This window comes from Stigmatopora nigra, chromosome 16 (genome assembly GCF_051989575.1).
Source record: "Stigmatopora nigra isolate UIUO_SnigA chromosome 16, RoL_Snig_1.1, whole genome shotgun sequence".
Lineage (NCBI taxonomy): Eukaryota > Metazoa > Chordata > Actinopteri > Syngnathiformes > Syngnathidae > Stigmatopora > Stigmatopora nigra.
This window is the reverse complement of record NC_135523.1, coordinates 6,648,943-6,664,336: the sequence shown is the minus strand read 5'-3', so window position 1 is coordinate 6,664,336 and position 15,394 is coordinate 6,648,943. Positions and strand designations below refer to the sequence as shown.

Below are 15,394 nucleotides of genomic sequence, written 5' to 3'. Positions count from 1 at the left end.
ATTTATTTCCCTCGCTGTCACATTCTTTTGGGTTTTCGTGTGAAGGTGGGCGGAAGTGACCACCCCGTGTTTTCGCTTCCTGTCAAAGCCAGCTGTGTTCAGATTATTTGATTAGCATTTTGTGTGTTTGGTGACGTCTCCCGCGAAAGTTTTGCTAGCTACATTTACCTTGTGATTCCGTCCAGTAAGTAAGTCATCTTTTTGCCCTTTTTTCACTTTGCATTTCTCCCACTGTTTATTTTGTCACTTGGATCTAGACTTTTTGTCATTAAAATCCCAAGTTTTGCACCAAAAACTTTGATCCGGCGATCCTTGTGAGGATCTGAGCGGTACACAAAATGAACAGGTTTATTTGAATACTTCCCCTATAAATCATGTTCTGATGCTTTTTTAAAGTAGCTGAAATAAGAGTTAAAAATCCTAATTAAAGACTAATATAACAAATGCAAAGATCATCCATTTTATTAAAGGCTGTTTATTTCCTCCAGATTGTATGAAACTGTATAGCCCTTATGATTAGCTACAGTACTTTCATGGTCAAGGATATATGGAGGTTAATTATTCATTAACCGCTGCTAGTCTCCAAAGATGTCGCTTTGAATCGATTTGAAACAGTTGGAAACATCTCATCCATTGGGCGTTTGAGGCGAAACGCTGAGTGTACAGTCATTGACATTAACGTTGCATCCAGCTGCCTGCCCACTGGAGCGGAGGTGGGATGCTCCCTCGGTGCCGTCGTGAGGGGGCTGTTCCCTTCCGCACATCCGATCTCGCTCATTCCGTGCGGAGCAGCGGCAGGGATGAGATCTTACCACCGAGGAGGAGACACAACGACACGCTCCTCAGGTAAATAAAACACAATTTGAAAAGTATCTTGCATTGCGATCGCGTTATATCTTGCGCGTGGTTGTTTTGCGCGTGTAAACATTTCTCGGTGCGTGTGTGTGCATGCGTGCGTGAAAGAGGCTGAGTCGCATCCGAGCGCCAGTCAACAATTCCAGCGGTGCCTTCAACTTAAATCCAGCCGCCTCCACGCTCTCCTGCCCGGCTTCGTCTGCCTTTCGTACAGCGGAATGTGTCGTGTGTGTTTGTGGGGGTCAATCGGTTCAGTTTTGGTGTCACTTTAAGGAGCGAATTTGGATCATCGCAATGCATTCGTTGGATTTTTGGAACTTGAAGAGTGACGGGCAACGTGCGGTATTTTTTTTTCCTTCCCCTGATCAGCTGAAGGTTAAAGATTGCTGATGGAGCTAGCCAGGCTAACGTTAGCTGATCTTGGTGTTCTGTTCAGTGGGGAAGAGGCCAAAACTCATTTCAAATTACATCCACTGTCCGGGTAGTCTAGTATTATAAAGAGAATGAAGGCATATGACAAAAAGCATCATTCAGATTTCAGTCTTACTGATGAAGAGCATCCCCGAAGAGAAATTTCTTCTAGACCTGTAGAAGTTGTTGACCTGCCGAAGTGATATTTCATCCACAGTGGTGTGCAAAATAATTATAAATAAACCCTGCCATCACTATGTGTTAAATTCATTTAAAAGACAGGAATGCACCTCAAAATACCTTTTATTTTGAGTGTGCAAACATTTCATTTTGGGGAGTGTAATAACAACCCCAGAGGCGACTGTCAGTCATTTTCATAACACACATATTCTGCTCCCATCTTTATTCAGGTGCACCAAATGCATTTAATGGAACCTGGCTGATGACAAATGGTTGCTCAGATGCTCGCATGTCACTTTATCATCACCTGCAAGCATGTTGGCATTGACTTCTTTCCCTCTAATCAAAATCCACGGTAAGGTCATCCTAAAACTGTTTGAATGTGCAATTGAATTGTGATTTTCATTTAATGGTTAAGTAAGTTGTGAGTTTTCGACCTACGCTTTGTCAGACATAATGTATTGCGAACTATGTTGGCATGGGTTTCATAGTTTTAAATTCTGGACTTCAGTTATATCCTTGCAAATTTCATGTACTAATGTGTCTCTCTCTGGCTGGTCATCTGTAGCCCGAGGTCTTAATTTTTATTCTCGGTAGTGTTGTTTATTTAGTCTTTATGGTTTTGCCTGACGGCAACGTCTCTTGGTTTTTGACCTTTCATAGCTCAGTGAGTGCGTATTAAAAGCTAGTTAGTAAATGTCACCAACCATTCTGCAAGATTAGCTAAAAGGGAGAAAGAAATCCTGAATATGGTTCTTCGGGCATACGTGTTGGTCTTTCACACATCGTTGTTATTGGGCTGGCGTGTGAAGGCCTTGCTGAAGTCCTTAGGGGGGTGGGTTATGGTGAGTTTCAGGAGTGGGTGGGGGTGAAGAAGGGGGTATTAAGAAGGAAGCAGCTCATTAATTCCTTCCAGCAGTTGAGGAAAGGTTTGCTCAGCGTATTTTGAGGGGCCCTTCACAACTCCAAAAGAGTCAAACTTTTATGAGTGGGCCTAAGTGATAAGTCAAGGGTGGGGAGGTGCTGGGGTTGGCATTTTTCCCCCCAAAGGGAGTGTGGTATCCCTAAAATTACACTTGTTTTGAAATATTACTTGTCTAATTGAGGCTGGTCGTGCTATTTTCAGTTCATTTTTTTTCCTCATTCAAATTGTCCATCGTAAGCATTATTTCAGGGCTAAATGCATATAGATTGTTACTCTTGCCATTGGGAGGCTGAAACAGTAGCCTTTTTGAAAGTCATCGGATGTTTGCCTAGCTACAGGGATCCCCTCGGAGCTCCTTTCTGATGTCACACGTGATGTCAGAGTGGAGGTGACGCAAGCAAGGCAGGACGAGGCTCATGGATGTAGCCAAGCAGAAACATGTGAGAGCGACTGACATCTGCCTGTGGGCCTCCTGAGAGTGATAAAAGAGAGCTGTGGCATGAAATGTGAAACGTTTGGTGTGTATATTGTTGTATTCTGATTGGATGCTGGCCATATGTTTGGCCCATCTGCCCGCTCTCTGCTTCCGTTGCGTCAATTTATTCTAATGTGGCAATCAAGCTCTGGTGATATAACCCGCACTATTTGTTTTCACTTGTTTACATCGCAGCTTTCCACAGTCGTGCCTCATAAGTGTGTGAGAATCCTTTCATCCCACCTGTTATCTGGTTCACATTTAAATTTATGCACCGAGCTCCTAGTGTACTGCTGTCTGTTAGACTATTCAAGTAACTTGCAATGGAATCTCGAAAACGTGAACAACCTTAAGGTAGTTTTAATTTGAGAAATGCAAGTAGAAAACAAAATGTCAGTCATACCATGACACCATGTAAGATATCAGCCAATCTTAAGAGATTCACTACTTTTCGTACGTGCATGGACAATTTTGTACTGATAATGTAAAAAGAAAATGATCTGTACATGTGCATGTACAATATTAGTGACCATAGAATTTAACATAGACCTTATGGAAGACAATACTCGGGTGCTGTCCTTTTAACCTATTTAACACCTGAAGCCAGATTTGGTGATATCATGCATACTCAAGCATAATGATGACATCGACCTTGCACAATATGAATACTATCACTTGAAATATGCACAATCACACATGGACACTGGCCTGTCCCCCAATTATAAGGCACATCTCAATAGAACAACTCATTCTTAAACAGTGTATTACTCATAACGATAAAAATTAACAACTGGAAGTATTTTAGGGTTAAGAGAATAAGTCCACATGGCTCTCTGACATTCACATGTTTAAATGAGCCCATGTCTAACTAATGTGATCCCTCCTCTGGCCTGTCATTAATTATAACAGTAATTTTCACAATAGAAATAGATGTAATGTAACATTGTATAATGAATGAATCTTTTAAGTGGGAAGCCAACGAGCGACAGGAGCGGGAGGGAGGATTGTACTACTTCATCATCAAGAAATGGTTGTGTAGCCACAAGGAATGGACATAATCATCGATTTGACATTTAAGTTCTCATTTAATATTCGGTTGATTGTTTATGAATCATGAAATGGACTGCATTGCATAGCTGCAATCAGCGGAAACACTGCAGAGTTAGTGAGTTATTTTCACTATTCCATTATAATAGTATAAATCATATCTAGAACCAGGGATAAACTAATTTAAATTAAAAGCAACAGGATGAAAAGAGCCACGTTATTGGGTGTATGTAGATCATCAGTTAACAAAAAAAAATCATTCTTTTTCCACACCACTTACACTACTCTTTCATTTAAAAGGTCAATACCATTTGCTAAACACAGGCTGTCTCTTGTACAAATGCATAGGAAAAACAAGCTGTCCAGTGTGTCTCCTTACTTGCCCTAATCAAGTGGCCCTCTGTTATAATTGGCTAGATACTTGAAGTCCCCACAAAATTATTATTTTTTTCTCTTTGGTGGTGGTCTCTTAAAGCACATAAAAAATACACTCGCCTTTGCACACAAATTATATTGTAATTTACCTGGATTTTAACACATGGTAAATTACTTTCTGTTTTAGGATCAAATTCAAATGAAAAGTATATATGTATATTAATTTTCCTTATTTCCCCCCTTTTAAATCAACAATTGTCATTTTTTAATCAATTTCTTCCTGTGTTTCTAGTTCAAAAATCATTTTGTAAAATCTAAAAATATATTTAAAGCTACATAGTTTTAGATCTGTAAAAAAAAAAAAACTGAATATTCAGGAATTTCAATCCAGTTCTTTTAATGCATTTATATTAAAAAAATATATATATCTAAAATGGTCCGGCCCACATGAAATCGAGTTGACGTTAATGTGGCCCGCAAATCAACCCGAGTCTGACACCCTTGACTTAAAATATTGGAGAAATCAGTCATCGGTGTTCTGAATTAGTGTTTTTGACCTTTAAAGTTTCACTGCATTGTCATTCCTTAATCAAAGAAGAATCAAGGTTATTTGTTGTTCACCTTACCTTACCCTCTAAAATACTGGGCAGGATCTAAGCAGTGTCCTCTTCTGATTAGAAAAATGCCATGGCATGCTAACCCTTTGATCAGACTGCTTCTGGCTGCTAAACCATGCCACTCAGTCATCTCCAGATATTCCTGGACATAGACCGACGCTAATTAGGACATGGCATGGATTGGGAATAGCCAAGTACAGGTGAAGCCTACCGAGTAGCAGAACAGCGTTTCCGTGGATTAGTGTGCCTAATGACCTTGCCGTTATCTTATTTCTCTTCCTCTCTCATTTTAAAATGCTGGCCACGGTACAAAGGCTCATCCCTGAATATCCTTTTACATGTGAGTGCATTCAGTCGAGCAATGGCCCAAGTGGTCAGTAATGTAAAATTAGCTCGTAGAAACGTTATAAGTTGTTGCACAGCTTTTCACTCGGGTCTTGGCATACAATAAGTTTGGAGGACAGTTTTTTGGCCGGTCCAAGAAGAAAACAAATCGGGACTAGAGCATAATCTTGCACCCTGTGATGTATTGGTGGAATTAATGCAATAGAATAGACTTCTGCCTTTAATTTTCCTGCCAGCAGTGTCTGACAAAAACTGAACTCAATTGAACTCAAACAACAAGGGTGACTATTTTAGCAGCCCACGCAAGAGCTAGGGCAAAGGAACTTTTGCCAAGGGACATGATTAACAAAATAATTATACAGCATATGTCTTTAGGCCAACCTTTCTAGATGAGCTAATTTACTTGCAATCCACACTACAGTCAAGGCAGAGAATGCAAGTGAATGGGTGGCAATGCAGGGGCAAACTGTTCTTGCAGTTGTTCAAACTCAACAATTCAAGATACCTTTATATATTATGAAACTAAACGGCAAATTCAATGTATCATTTTTTTTCTCAATGGATTCAAAATCCAAATATGAAGAAAATGTGCTTAGATGCTTGGTTTTAATTCAAGGATATAGTATTTAGTTCAGTTCGCAAAAGACTATTAAACATCAAACAGGCTTGCATTTCTTGGATGACTATGTAAGCAAATGGCTTAAAACTCTGGCCTGATTCGGACAAAAAGTCAAAAGAAATTACCCTTATGTAAAATATTTGATGTAAATTAAACTAACAGCTATTGAAACTCTATCAGGACTGCTCCAAATGGAGCCTGTTTTCTTTTCAAGGCATAAAAGAGCGTCATTTCCAAGCAAAACATCCCGTTGAATATGCGGTTGACTTGTGTCCGGTAGTGTGATAGGTTTCCAGTTGATTATGAATGATATGCGGTATTGAATTAATCACACTTATCCCCTACCTAATTTTTGTTTTGCTACTCTTGGACTCACTTATTCACACTTTAGTCATTGGAACTAATCCTCTGTGCTTGCAAAAATTCCAAAAACATAAAAACAAAAAACTAATCCCCTTGCATAAATTTGTGCTTTTTCTGTAAAGGCCTTAGACAACATAGTGCCCAAGCCCTGTTAAATTGAAAAAAGGAAAGTAGTAAGTAATTGGTATCAAGAATGTTGAACCAATATATAAAAAATATTCAAGATCTTTGCATTTGAAGAAGAAATTAATGCTAGTCTGGTTTATAAATGGTTATAGTGGTGTTTTGATATACTTTATTTGGTTTAATCTAAGAACGAAGGCATATAGCGACTCTTTTTGAAGGTTTTTAAATACTCTGGTTTCACTTAGCAGCAATGCTCCACCCCTCCCTATCCCCAATAGCAGGGGTTTTCTGGCTCTGTCTTTACACTCTTATCTGCCCAACTAAGATTCCTTAACACTTTGGATGGTGATTGGGGTGCCATTTGGTTTGCTTGTATTTTAATTTTTTTTTTTTACTGATTCTTAAAGAAATTGGGCAGACATAACAAATCTGTCAACCTTTTTGGTGCTGAGAACACCTAGGTATTTCTAGGAATTTGCTGATTTCCTAATGGGATTTTTTTAAATACCAGATCTATGCTGATCACAGAGGTACAGCAACACACCTATATATCTATTTATTAACTTATTTATTACCTATTTATTTTTCTGTGTCTTTATTCTCACCCTCTTGCTCCTGTGACAGTGAAATTTCCCAAATACGGGATGAATAAAGTTATCTAATCTAATATTCGGATGTTTTCTAAGAATAATTTATTCATTTTGACTGTTTATTTTGGACAGTTGGTGGGCATTTGATAGCTATATGTGGTTAACTCTTTATAGAATTCATTTGAGAAATCATTTTCATTTACATTAACAAGGTACATTTTATGGGCTTGACTAAATATGTTGGTGTGTGTTTGTGCGTGTGGATGCTGGGCAATTAATCGATTCCAACACTTTAGGTTGCTGAGTTAGTGCGTACCTGAAGTGGACCTCTGAATTTGTAGACTTAGACTTGATGTTTACTTGGCTATTTATTCACCAGTCCCTTGTCAAAAACATGCGTCTGACATGTTTTAGAAGCCTGCAGAGAGACTGATTGGAAGCATTTGGGACCCAGTTGGTGCCTCGTTTATCCCCACAGCGGTGCACTTCCTCAGGAAGAGAAAGGCCCTCCAATGAATGTGGTGTTGTCACATAGATAAATAATCTGCAGATCTTTGCTGTTTGCTAAATGTGATGGGCTGTTGTTACCCAGAAGGGTCTGTGTGTGCACAGTCCAAACAGATGCAGAATTAGAGAACAGCCAAAAGCACACCCATTTTAGGATTGTCTTTTACGGTCGAAGAAAACATCATCGAAAGGCTTGGTGCCTGTGGTATATTAGTTCACAGAGCGATTGTCTTTTTAGTTCAGTGTAATCGTCGCCTTTTTATTATTTCTTTTCTCTTTCCAGTTTGTTGGTGCCATTTATTAACATGTTTGCTTCGGGGAAACATCAATCACTCTTATTACATTTGTTGTGACCACATCGCAAACCATTTTTGGCTGTGTGTTTGTAAACAATCACAACCGCTTACTAACCACATTGTGGAACCTTATTTATATATAAGCCACTGACGTCAACAATTTAACCACATTCCGTTTTTAGTGTGTGCCATCCGTGCCCTCCCTCATCTTAGTTTGGCCACAAATACAGTAAGGAGTTGACACCAAACTGTCAACCTGCAAGCCGTCATGCTCCTGCAGCCAACCATGTGTGCATCTTCATTCGCGGGCAAAATGTTTGTAATTGTTTTTTCATAAACCGCACCTGTCCTTCACATTTTGTGCATATAACCTCTAAAGCATGCACATTGTATCTTTGACTGCATAGCGAGTGGAAACGAAGTGGGTGATGAGCAAAAAACACGTGGGGGCGGTGCGAGGGTCGTCTGTGGGGAAATGCCAGCCCTCATGTGGTTCTGTTTATTTTTAGCTCGCTTAGCCGTGTACGTTATCCATATCAGCTATTTCATTAATTTGCTTCTTTCTGAGAGAGTGCCTTCAACAAAAATACGGAAGATACTGGCTTTTTCCCCCTCTACTTTTCATATTCAATGAACCACATTGCCATCCATTTTCCACACAAGAGGGTATTGTCGTGGAACACAATGTTTTTGTGTAGTGGGGGATGAACGGCTGCCATTGTTGCAAAGCATTCCTTCAATCCAAGGTTTTACTTGATATAAAAATGAGTAATTCCATTGCGTAACAGCATTAGCAGTATTTAAATACAGCTTGTCATGGGAAAGGAGAAGTAAGGGAGGGGAGTTTATGAAGGCAGTTCATTGTACATGAGGATATCCTCACTTTAAATGATGATGGTGATAATCCTCATTTACTGGTGTCACCAAGATCAATTGCCTCAGATTAAGGATTAAAGTGGATCGGATATCATATGGTTGTTCACTTAAAACAGGTTTATACGATATATATATATATATATATATATATATATATATATATATATATATATATATATATATATATATATATATATATATATATATATATATATATATATATATATATATATATATATATATATATATATATATATATATATATATATACAAATACAAATTACCTTGTGATAATATATATATATATATATATATATATATATATATATACAAATACAAATTACCTTGTGATAATATATATATATATATATATATATATATATATATATATATATATATATATATATATATATATATATATATATATATATATATATATATATATATATATATATATATATATATATATATATTATCACAAGGTAATTTGTAAATTTGTATTATCACATGAAATATCATATTAATGTCTTTAGCCCTTGACCTTAATCTAATTTAATCTAGACAGAAGAACTCTGATACCAATCACACTGATTTCTGAGTTCATAAATTCTGCTTTTAAGATATTAGTTGCAGTATTTGAAAAGCCAGGGTCGAATTACGAACACTTTTAGAATATTCATAAGCTAGCCTTAAGTGTTATGAATCTCGCCAGTGTATTCATATTTCCGGTAAAAATATCCGTCTCACTGTATTTACAACCTTAAGCAATAGCCTAACTCTTGTAAACAGCTGTAAATGGAGCTTGGCACGCTTCTAATTTGCGTATTTACATCTGTGTGAAATCTGCTCTTGAAAGCATTTTTTTGTTCAAGTGCATCTTAGCAAAAAAAATTTTGTTCAAGGATTTGAAAAATAACCATTCATTCATTTTCTCAAATGCTTATCTTCACAGGGGTTGTGGGGGATCCTGGAGCCTATCCCAGTTGAGCAAGCATGTAATTTTCTGTGTTTAAACATTATTTTCTCCTTTATCCATTTTCTGATTTGCATATTTAAATTATTTGAGCATTGATCTTGTACATGAAGGTCATTTATACTCAAAGACTGCCAATGAAGGATGCAGTTTGAGCACTGTCAAGGAGATTCAGAAACATTTCATTAATGTAATGAAACATGCGGATAATGAAAATTGTATGGATCATTTGTTGTCCACAAATGTATTTTATAGTGTTCTTGCAAACATGAACGTCAAACACGAAAAGTCAGATGAAATGTAGTGTCATTGTCTTGACATTGTTCACCCGTGAATACCAACAAACTTCCAGCTCGACTCTCCTTGACGAGATTACACATATAGAAGGAGTGAAACTTAACTAAAGTATTAAGTGAGTAAGAGCCAAGAGTCAAGCCGCCAAAGCTAACAGGTTTAAGGTTTTAAATGAAAAAAGATAATCTTATTAAGGAGTCATACATATAAAGAGCGGTATTTCACGGTTTTGGATCCTCTTAATAACCTCATCGGCTCTGCTAAGGTTCAGGTAGCCAAGAAGGCACAAGGACATGCAGTGAGGGGATTGTTGCTGGCCTATGAGTCAAGACTCTTTGCTTGTCACTGTTTTTTAAAATTTCTTTTACATGGGCAGGGCGTGGCAAAACAAATGTTAAGATGCTAAACCAATGTGAAGATTCGTCGATGTATAAATTTTGTCTAGGCTGTGTCCTCCATCTGTTCGTCGAGCTCAAAACGAATCATTTGACTCTGTCATGCAAAGCATCAAAGTGCAAATTGCTTTTAAACTATTTGTACCACATTTGATTCTTGCAACGAGTAGAATTGGAATTCTTATTGTAGAAAAGCCACATTGTTGGCACTCTGCTTCACTGGAGAGTACCAAGCCACTGGGCTACAAAACTACATCATCTGTCCTCTTGACAAGAAAGTGTGACTTCAGCAAGAGTGTTTTTGTTCCCAATAGTATCTATATCAACAGTATGTCTACTGTAGTTAAGCATTTCATTCTGCTCTGATTAATTTTGTTTGCTTAATAAATGGAACCTTTATTTTCTTGTTCTATTTCGGTGATTGTCTTAGTGAGCAGCCTCTCGCGTCCACTGTATGCTCGTATATCAAAATTTGTCTCGTATCTCAAGACAAATATTTGCCCGAAATTGCTCGCATGTCGAGGTACCGCTGTACAACCTTTTTTGAATGAAAATTGTATTTGAACATGACCAGAAATGAACATGTTCTGTATTAAACAAGTGGAAAGCGCCTTAAAATGAAAGAATGGATGCTTGCACAGGGCACTGAAATGCTGGAGTCTCTTGGAAATAATCGAGTGGGTTGGCAAGTAGAATAGGCTTCTCGTATATTTGCAGGGTATCTTGGGATTGCTGTGATGTTTCAACCAGTGTTACAGTCCTTAGTTAATTTCTTTCTTCCACATTTCAGCTTGATGACTGCATTCCTTTGCACGGAATTGTAATTTCAGGGGGAATTCCAGCTTTTAGTTTTAAAATATGCTTCTTATGCTTCCAGATGAAGGAGATACTTCCGAGATTCAAAAGAGATCCCGAGAGTGAGGAATAGGATGTGAACAGAGAGAAATTCCATTTTTGATTTCTAGTTGTGGAAGTGCAGAAGCACGAGTTTAATACATGACATTTAGCATCCTGAATTTTGGTGCAATCTTGTCCATTGGAATGGTATTTGTTTGCATCTTCTTCAGGCACTGTTCTGTATGGGGATAATTGTGATGCTGATGTGCCCTAAGTAAGATGGATACGAGAAGGGAGAGAAAGGCTATTAAGACACAGTGAATTTGGACTCTTGACATATCGTTGTTAGGACAGAAGTTGTAATGTTTCCTTTTCTCTTGCCAATTTCACAGCTTCTGCCTTTTCTGGCTTTTCTCAACTTCTTTGTGATGGGAGGATATAGCAGTTCACCTTGCATTTTCCCCATTTAAAGCTAGTGTTACGATCGCCGCCGCGTATTGCGAGGCGATCGGAGGGGAAGTTGAACCCAGATGCAGAGTCGCCGAAGGAATGGAAAGGTGAGGCAGGTCTGTCGCTCTTGTAGGTTGATTTATTGAACGGGGTAACATAACTTCAACAACTTAGCTTGACCACTCATTACAAACGAAAACAACATGCGGCGGGGCGTCATGGAAAAAGCTATGACTACGAGGATTTACAGGAAACGAAACCAGAACTAAACCAGTACTACACCAGGACGAAATCAGACGATCCAACGGCGTTCACAGAAAGTCACAATGCTTAAATACCAAAAATAATCCAATCACGTAATTAGCCACAGGTGATAACTATCATGACGTCATGTCAGGAGAGGCGATCCAGCGACTCCTGACAGTACACCCCCTCTAAGGGACGGATTCTAGACGTCCCAAGGTCAATTACAACATGAGAAACGGGAACAAGCAGGGAGGGTGGGTGGGAGATCTAGATTTGTCCGGTGGTCTTCCACACCAACCCAAAAACAGACGGAGAGGTCGCTCCGGCGGGCGTCCGCGCCAGCCAGAAACGAGACAAGTCAGTGGCAGGTCTGGCGGGCGTCCGTGCCGGTCAGAAACAAGACGGGGCAGAGGCAAGTCTGGCGGGCGTCCGTGTCGGCCAGAAACAAGACGAGGCTGTGGTCGATCCGGTGGGCGTCCGCGCCGGCCAGAAACGAGACGAGTCAGTGGCAGGTCTGGCGGGCGTCCCCGCCGGCCAGAAACGAAACGAGGCTGAGGTCGATCCGGCGGGTGTCCGCGCCGGCCAGAAACGAGACGAGGCGGTGGTCGATCCGGCGGGCGTCCGCGCCGGCCAGAAACAAGACGAGGTTGTGGTCGGTCCGGCGGGCGTCCGCGCCGGCCAGAAACGAGACGAGGCAGTGGTCGGTCCGGCGGGCGTCCGCGTCGGCCAGAAACGAGACGAGGCTGAGGTCGATCCGGCGGGCGTCCGCGCCGGCCAGAAACGAGACGAGGCTGTGGTCGATCCGGCGGGCGTCCGCGCCGGCCAGAAACGAGACGAGGCAGTGGTCGGTCCGGCGGGCGTCCGCGTCGGCCAGAAACAAGACGAGGTTGTGGTCGATCCGGCGGGCGTCCGCGCCGGCCAAGAACGTGACGAGGCTGTGGTCGATCCGGCGGGCGTCCGCGCAGGCCGGATACAAGACGAGGCTGAGGTCGATCCGGCGGGCGTCCGCGCCGGCCAGAAACGAGACGAGGCAGTGGTCGGTCCGGCAGGCATCCCAGCTGGTCCCTTAAGTCTTTGCCAAACTGCCTGCCTTCAGGAAATATTAGAAGTTTAGTACGGTCGGGCACCTTACCCTGTTTGCTCGGGGGGTGGACAGCCCTCGTCTCCCAGGAACCCGGATCATTGCTTCTCTGGACGTCGCCGGCTTCTTCCTCCAGGAGCACCGGCGAATTACCACTCTTGACGTCGCCAGCCCCTTCCTCCAGGGGCAACGGCAAATTGGCACTCTCGACGTCGCCAGCCCCTTCATCCAGGGACTCCGGCGAATTGCCACTCTCGACGTCACCGGCTTCTTCCTCCAGGAGCACCGGCGAATTGGCACTCTCGACATCGCCAGCCCCTCCTTCCAGGGACTCCGGCGAATTACCACACTTGACGTCGCCAGCCCCTACTGCCAGGGACTCCGGCGAATTACCACACTTGACGTCGCCAGCCCCTACTGCCAGGGACTCCGGCGCATTGCCACTCTCGACGTCACCGGCTTCCTCCTCCAGGGGCACCAGCGAATTACCACTCTTGACGTCACCGGCCCCATCCTCCAGGGGCAACGGCAAATTGGCACTCTCGACGTCGCCAGCCCCTTCATCCAGGGACTCCGGCGAATTGCCACTCTCGACGTCACCGGCTTCTTCCTCCAGGGGCACCGGCGAATTGGCACTCTCGACATCGCCAGCCCCTTCCTCCAGGGACTCCGGCGAATTACCTCTCTCGATGTCGCCAGTCCCATCTTCCAGGGACTCCGGCGAAATACCACTCTCGACGTCGCCGGCCCCGTCTTCATCGAGCGCCGGAGCATCGTCGCCACTTCTGGGCGGGCAGGCGCTGGACGGGCAGGCGCTTGGGAGAGCGGTGCTTGGGAGAGCGGTGCTTGGGAGAGCGGTGCTTGGGAGAGCGGTGCTTGGGAGAGCGGTGCTTGGGAGAGCGGTGCTTGGGAGAGCGGTGCTTGGGAGAGCGGTGCTTGGGAGAGCGGTGCTTGGGAGAGCGGTGCTTGGGAGAGCGGTGCTTGGGAGAGCGGTGCTTGGGAGAGCGGTGCTTGGGAGAGCGGTGCTTGGGAGAGCGGTGCTTGGGAGAGCGGTGCTTGGGAGAGCGGTGCTTGGGAGAGCGGTGTTAGAATGGCCGTCCGTCACCAGAAACCTGATCCGTGGCTTCGGTACGGGTGCGACCGGCGACCCCAAAGGCAACGGGAGTAATTTGCGTGGCCTTGGCACAGGAGCTTGGGGCACTTGAAACGGCGCGCTGGGCCGAGTAACTTCGGCCACTTGGACAGGCGTGGTCGGCCGAGTGACTTCGGGCACTTGGAACGGGGAGGGCTGCATAGTCCTTAGGAGCTGCTGGTACAGCGGGGTCGGCTGAGTAACTTCGGGCACTTGGAAAAGCGTGGTCGGCCGAGTAACTTCGGGCACTTGGAAAGGCGTGGTCGGCCGAGTAACTTCGGGCACTTGGAAAGGAGCTTGGAGGAACGTGGTCGGAAAAGGAGCTTGGAGGGACGTGGTCGGAAAAGGAGCTTGGAAGGACGTGGGCGGGCGCGTAACTTGGACAGTGGTTAGTGTGTCCAGGCATTGCTTTCGCTTCGCTCTACGGCGTGGCGCTCGGCGCCTCCTCTGGGAGGACTGCACAGCACCCCCGCCACCACGCCGCGCCCCACAATTGGTGGCCAGCCCACTCTGCAATTGCTGGTCGGGGTATTTGTAATAGGAATTATCGGGGGAACAATCGGGATAATCCTCCTCCAGTGGAAGGTCTCGGGGTCCGAATTGGTCAAAGAATTCATCATCGGATTCCGAAACGCCAGCGAAAAAATCAATTTCCTCAATGATGTCCTCCTCACCAGAGTCTTCAGGCTCCCTCCATGGTGAATCAATACCTCTGGGCATAGGCATAAGATAACTTGGGCGGCCTCTGGTGGTTGTACGCACCTGGGCCTCATGATGAAACGGTAAAGGCTTCCCAGGGCGGCGTGCATAGCAGTGGTGGGGCGTATGAGTACGCTGCGGCTCTAACTCTCCTCCTAGCTGTGGCTCATCTCTAGCGATGATGTGCCTGAGAGCCCCGCACCACGGTGTGTCCATTACAAAATTCCTAAACGATTCTGAGGGGTTTCTTATACATTCCAAGCAGTCCGGTGTCTTCGAGGTGGATGGTTTGCGTCGCCGAGTGCGTCGGCGCGAGCGTGGGTGGCGCTCCGCTGGGTCCATAATGGTTGGATCGTGCTGTTACGATCGCCGCCGCGTATTGCGAGGCGATCGGAGGGGAAGTTGAACCCAGATGCAGAGTCGCCGAAGGAATGGAAAGGTGAGGCAGGTCTGTCGCTCTTGTAGGTTGATTTATTGAACGGGGTAACATAACTTCAACAACTTAGCTTGACCACTCATTACAAACGAAAACAACATGCGGCGGGGCGTCATGGAAAAAGCTATGACTACGAGGATTTACAGGAAACGAAACCAGAACTAAACCAGTACTACACCAGGACGAAATCAGACGATCCAACGGCGTTCACAGAAAGTCACAATGCTTAAATACCAAAAATAAT

At 43.3% G+C, this 15,394-nt stretch overlaps 1 protein-coding gene across 7 annotated transcripts in view; it reads left to right on the top strand.

Moving 5' to 3' along the window:
* The first annotated feature begins 46 nt into the window (after nt 1-46).
* Nucleotides 47-15,394, top strand: part of jcada (junctional cadherin 5 associated a) — a 97,899-nt gene continuing 82,551 nt past the window's right edge. For 5 of the 7 annotated variants that reach the window (XM_077735740.1, XM_077735734.1, XM_077735736.1 and 2 more), the window contains exons 1-3: nt 65-184; nt 692-846; nt 1,677-1,801. The gene's annotated coding sequence lies outside the window, so the exon portion shown is untranslated. Of the gene's footprint in view, nt 189-691; nt 847-1,676; nt 1,802-15,394 lie in introns of all 7 variants that reach the window. The other 2 variants (XM_077735735.1, XM_077735739.1) reach the window with 2 other exon arrangements.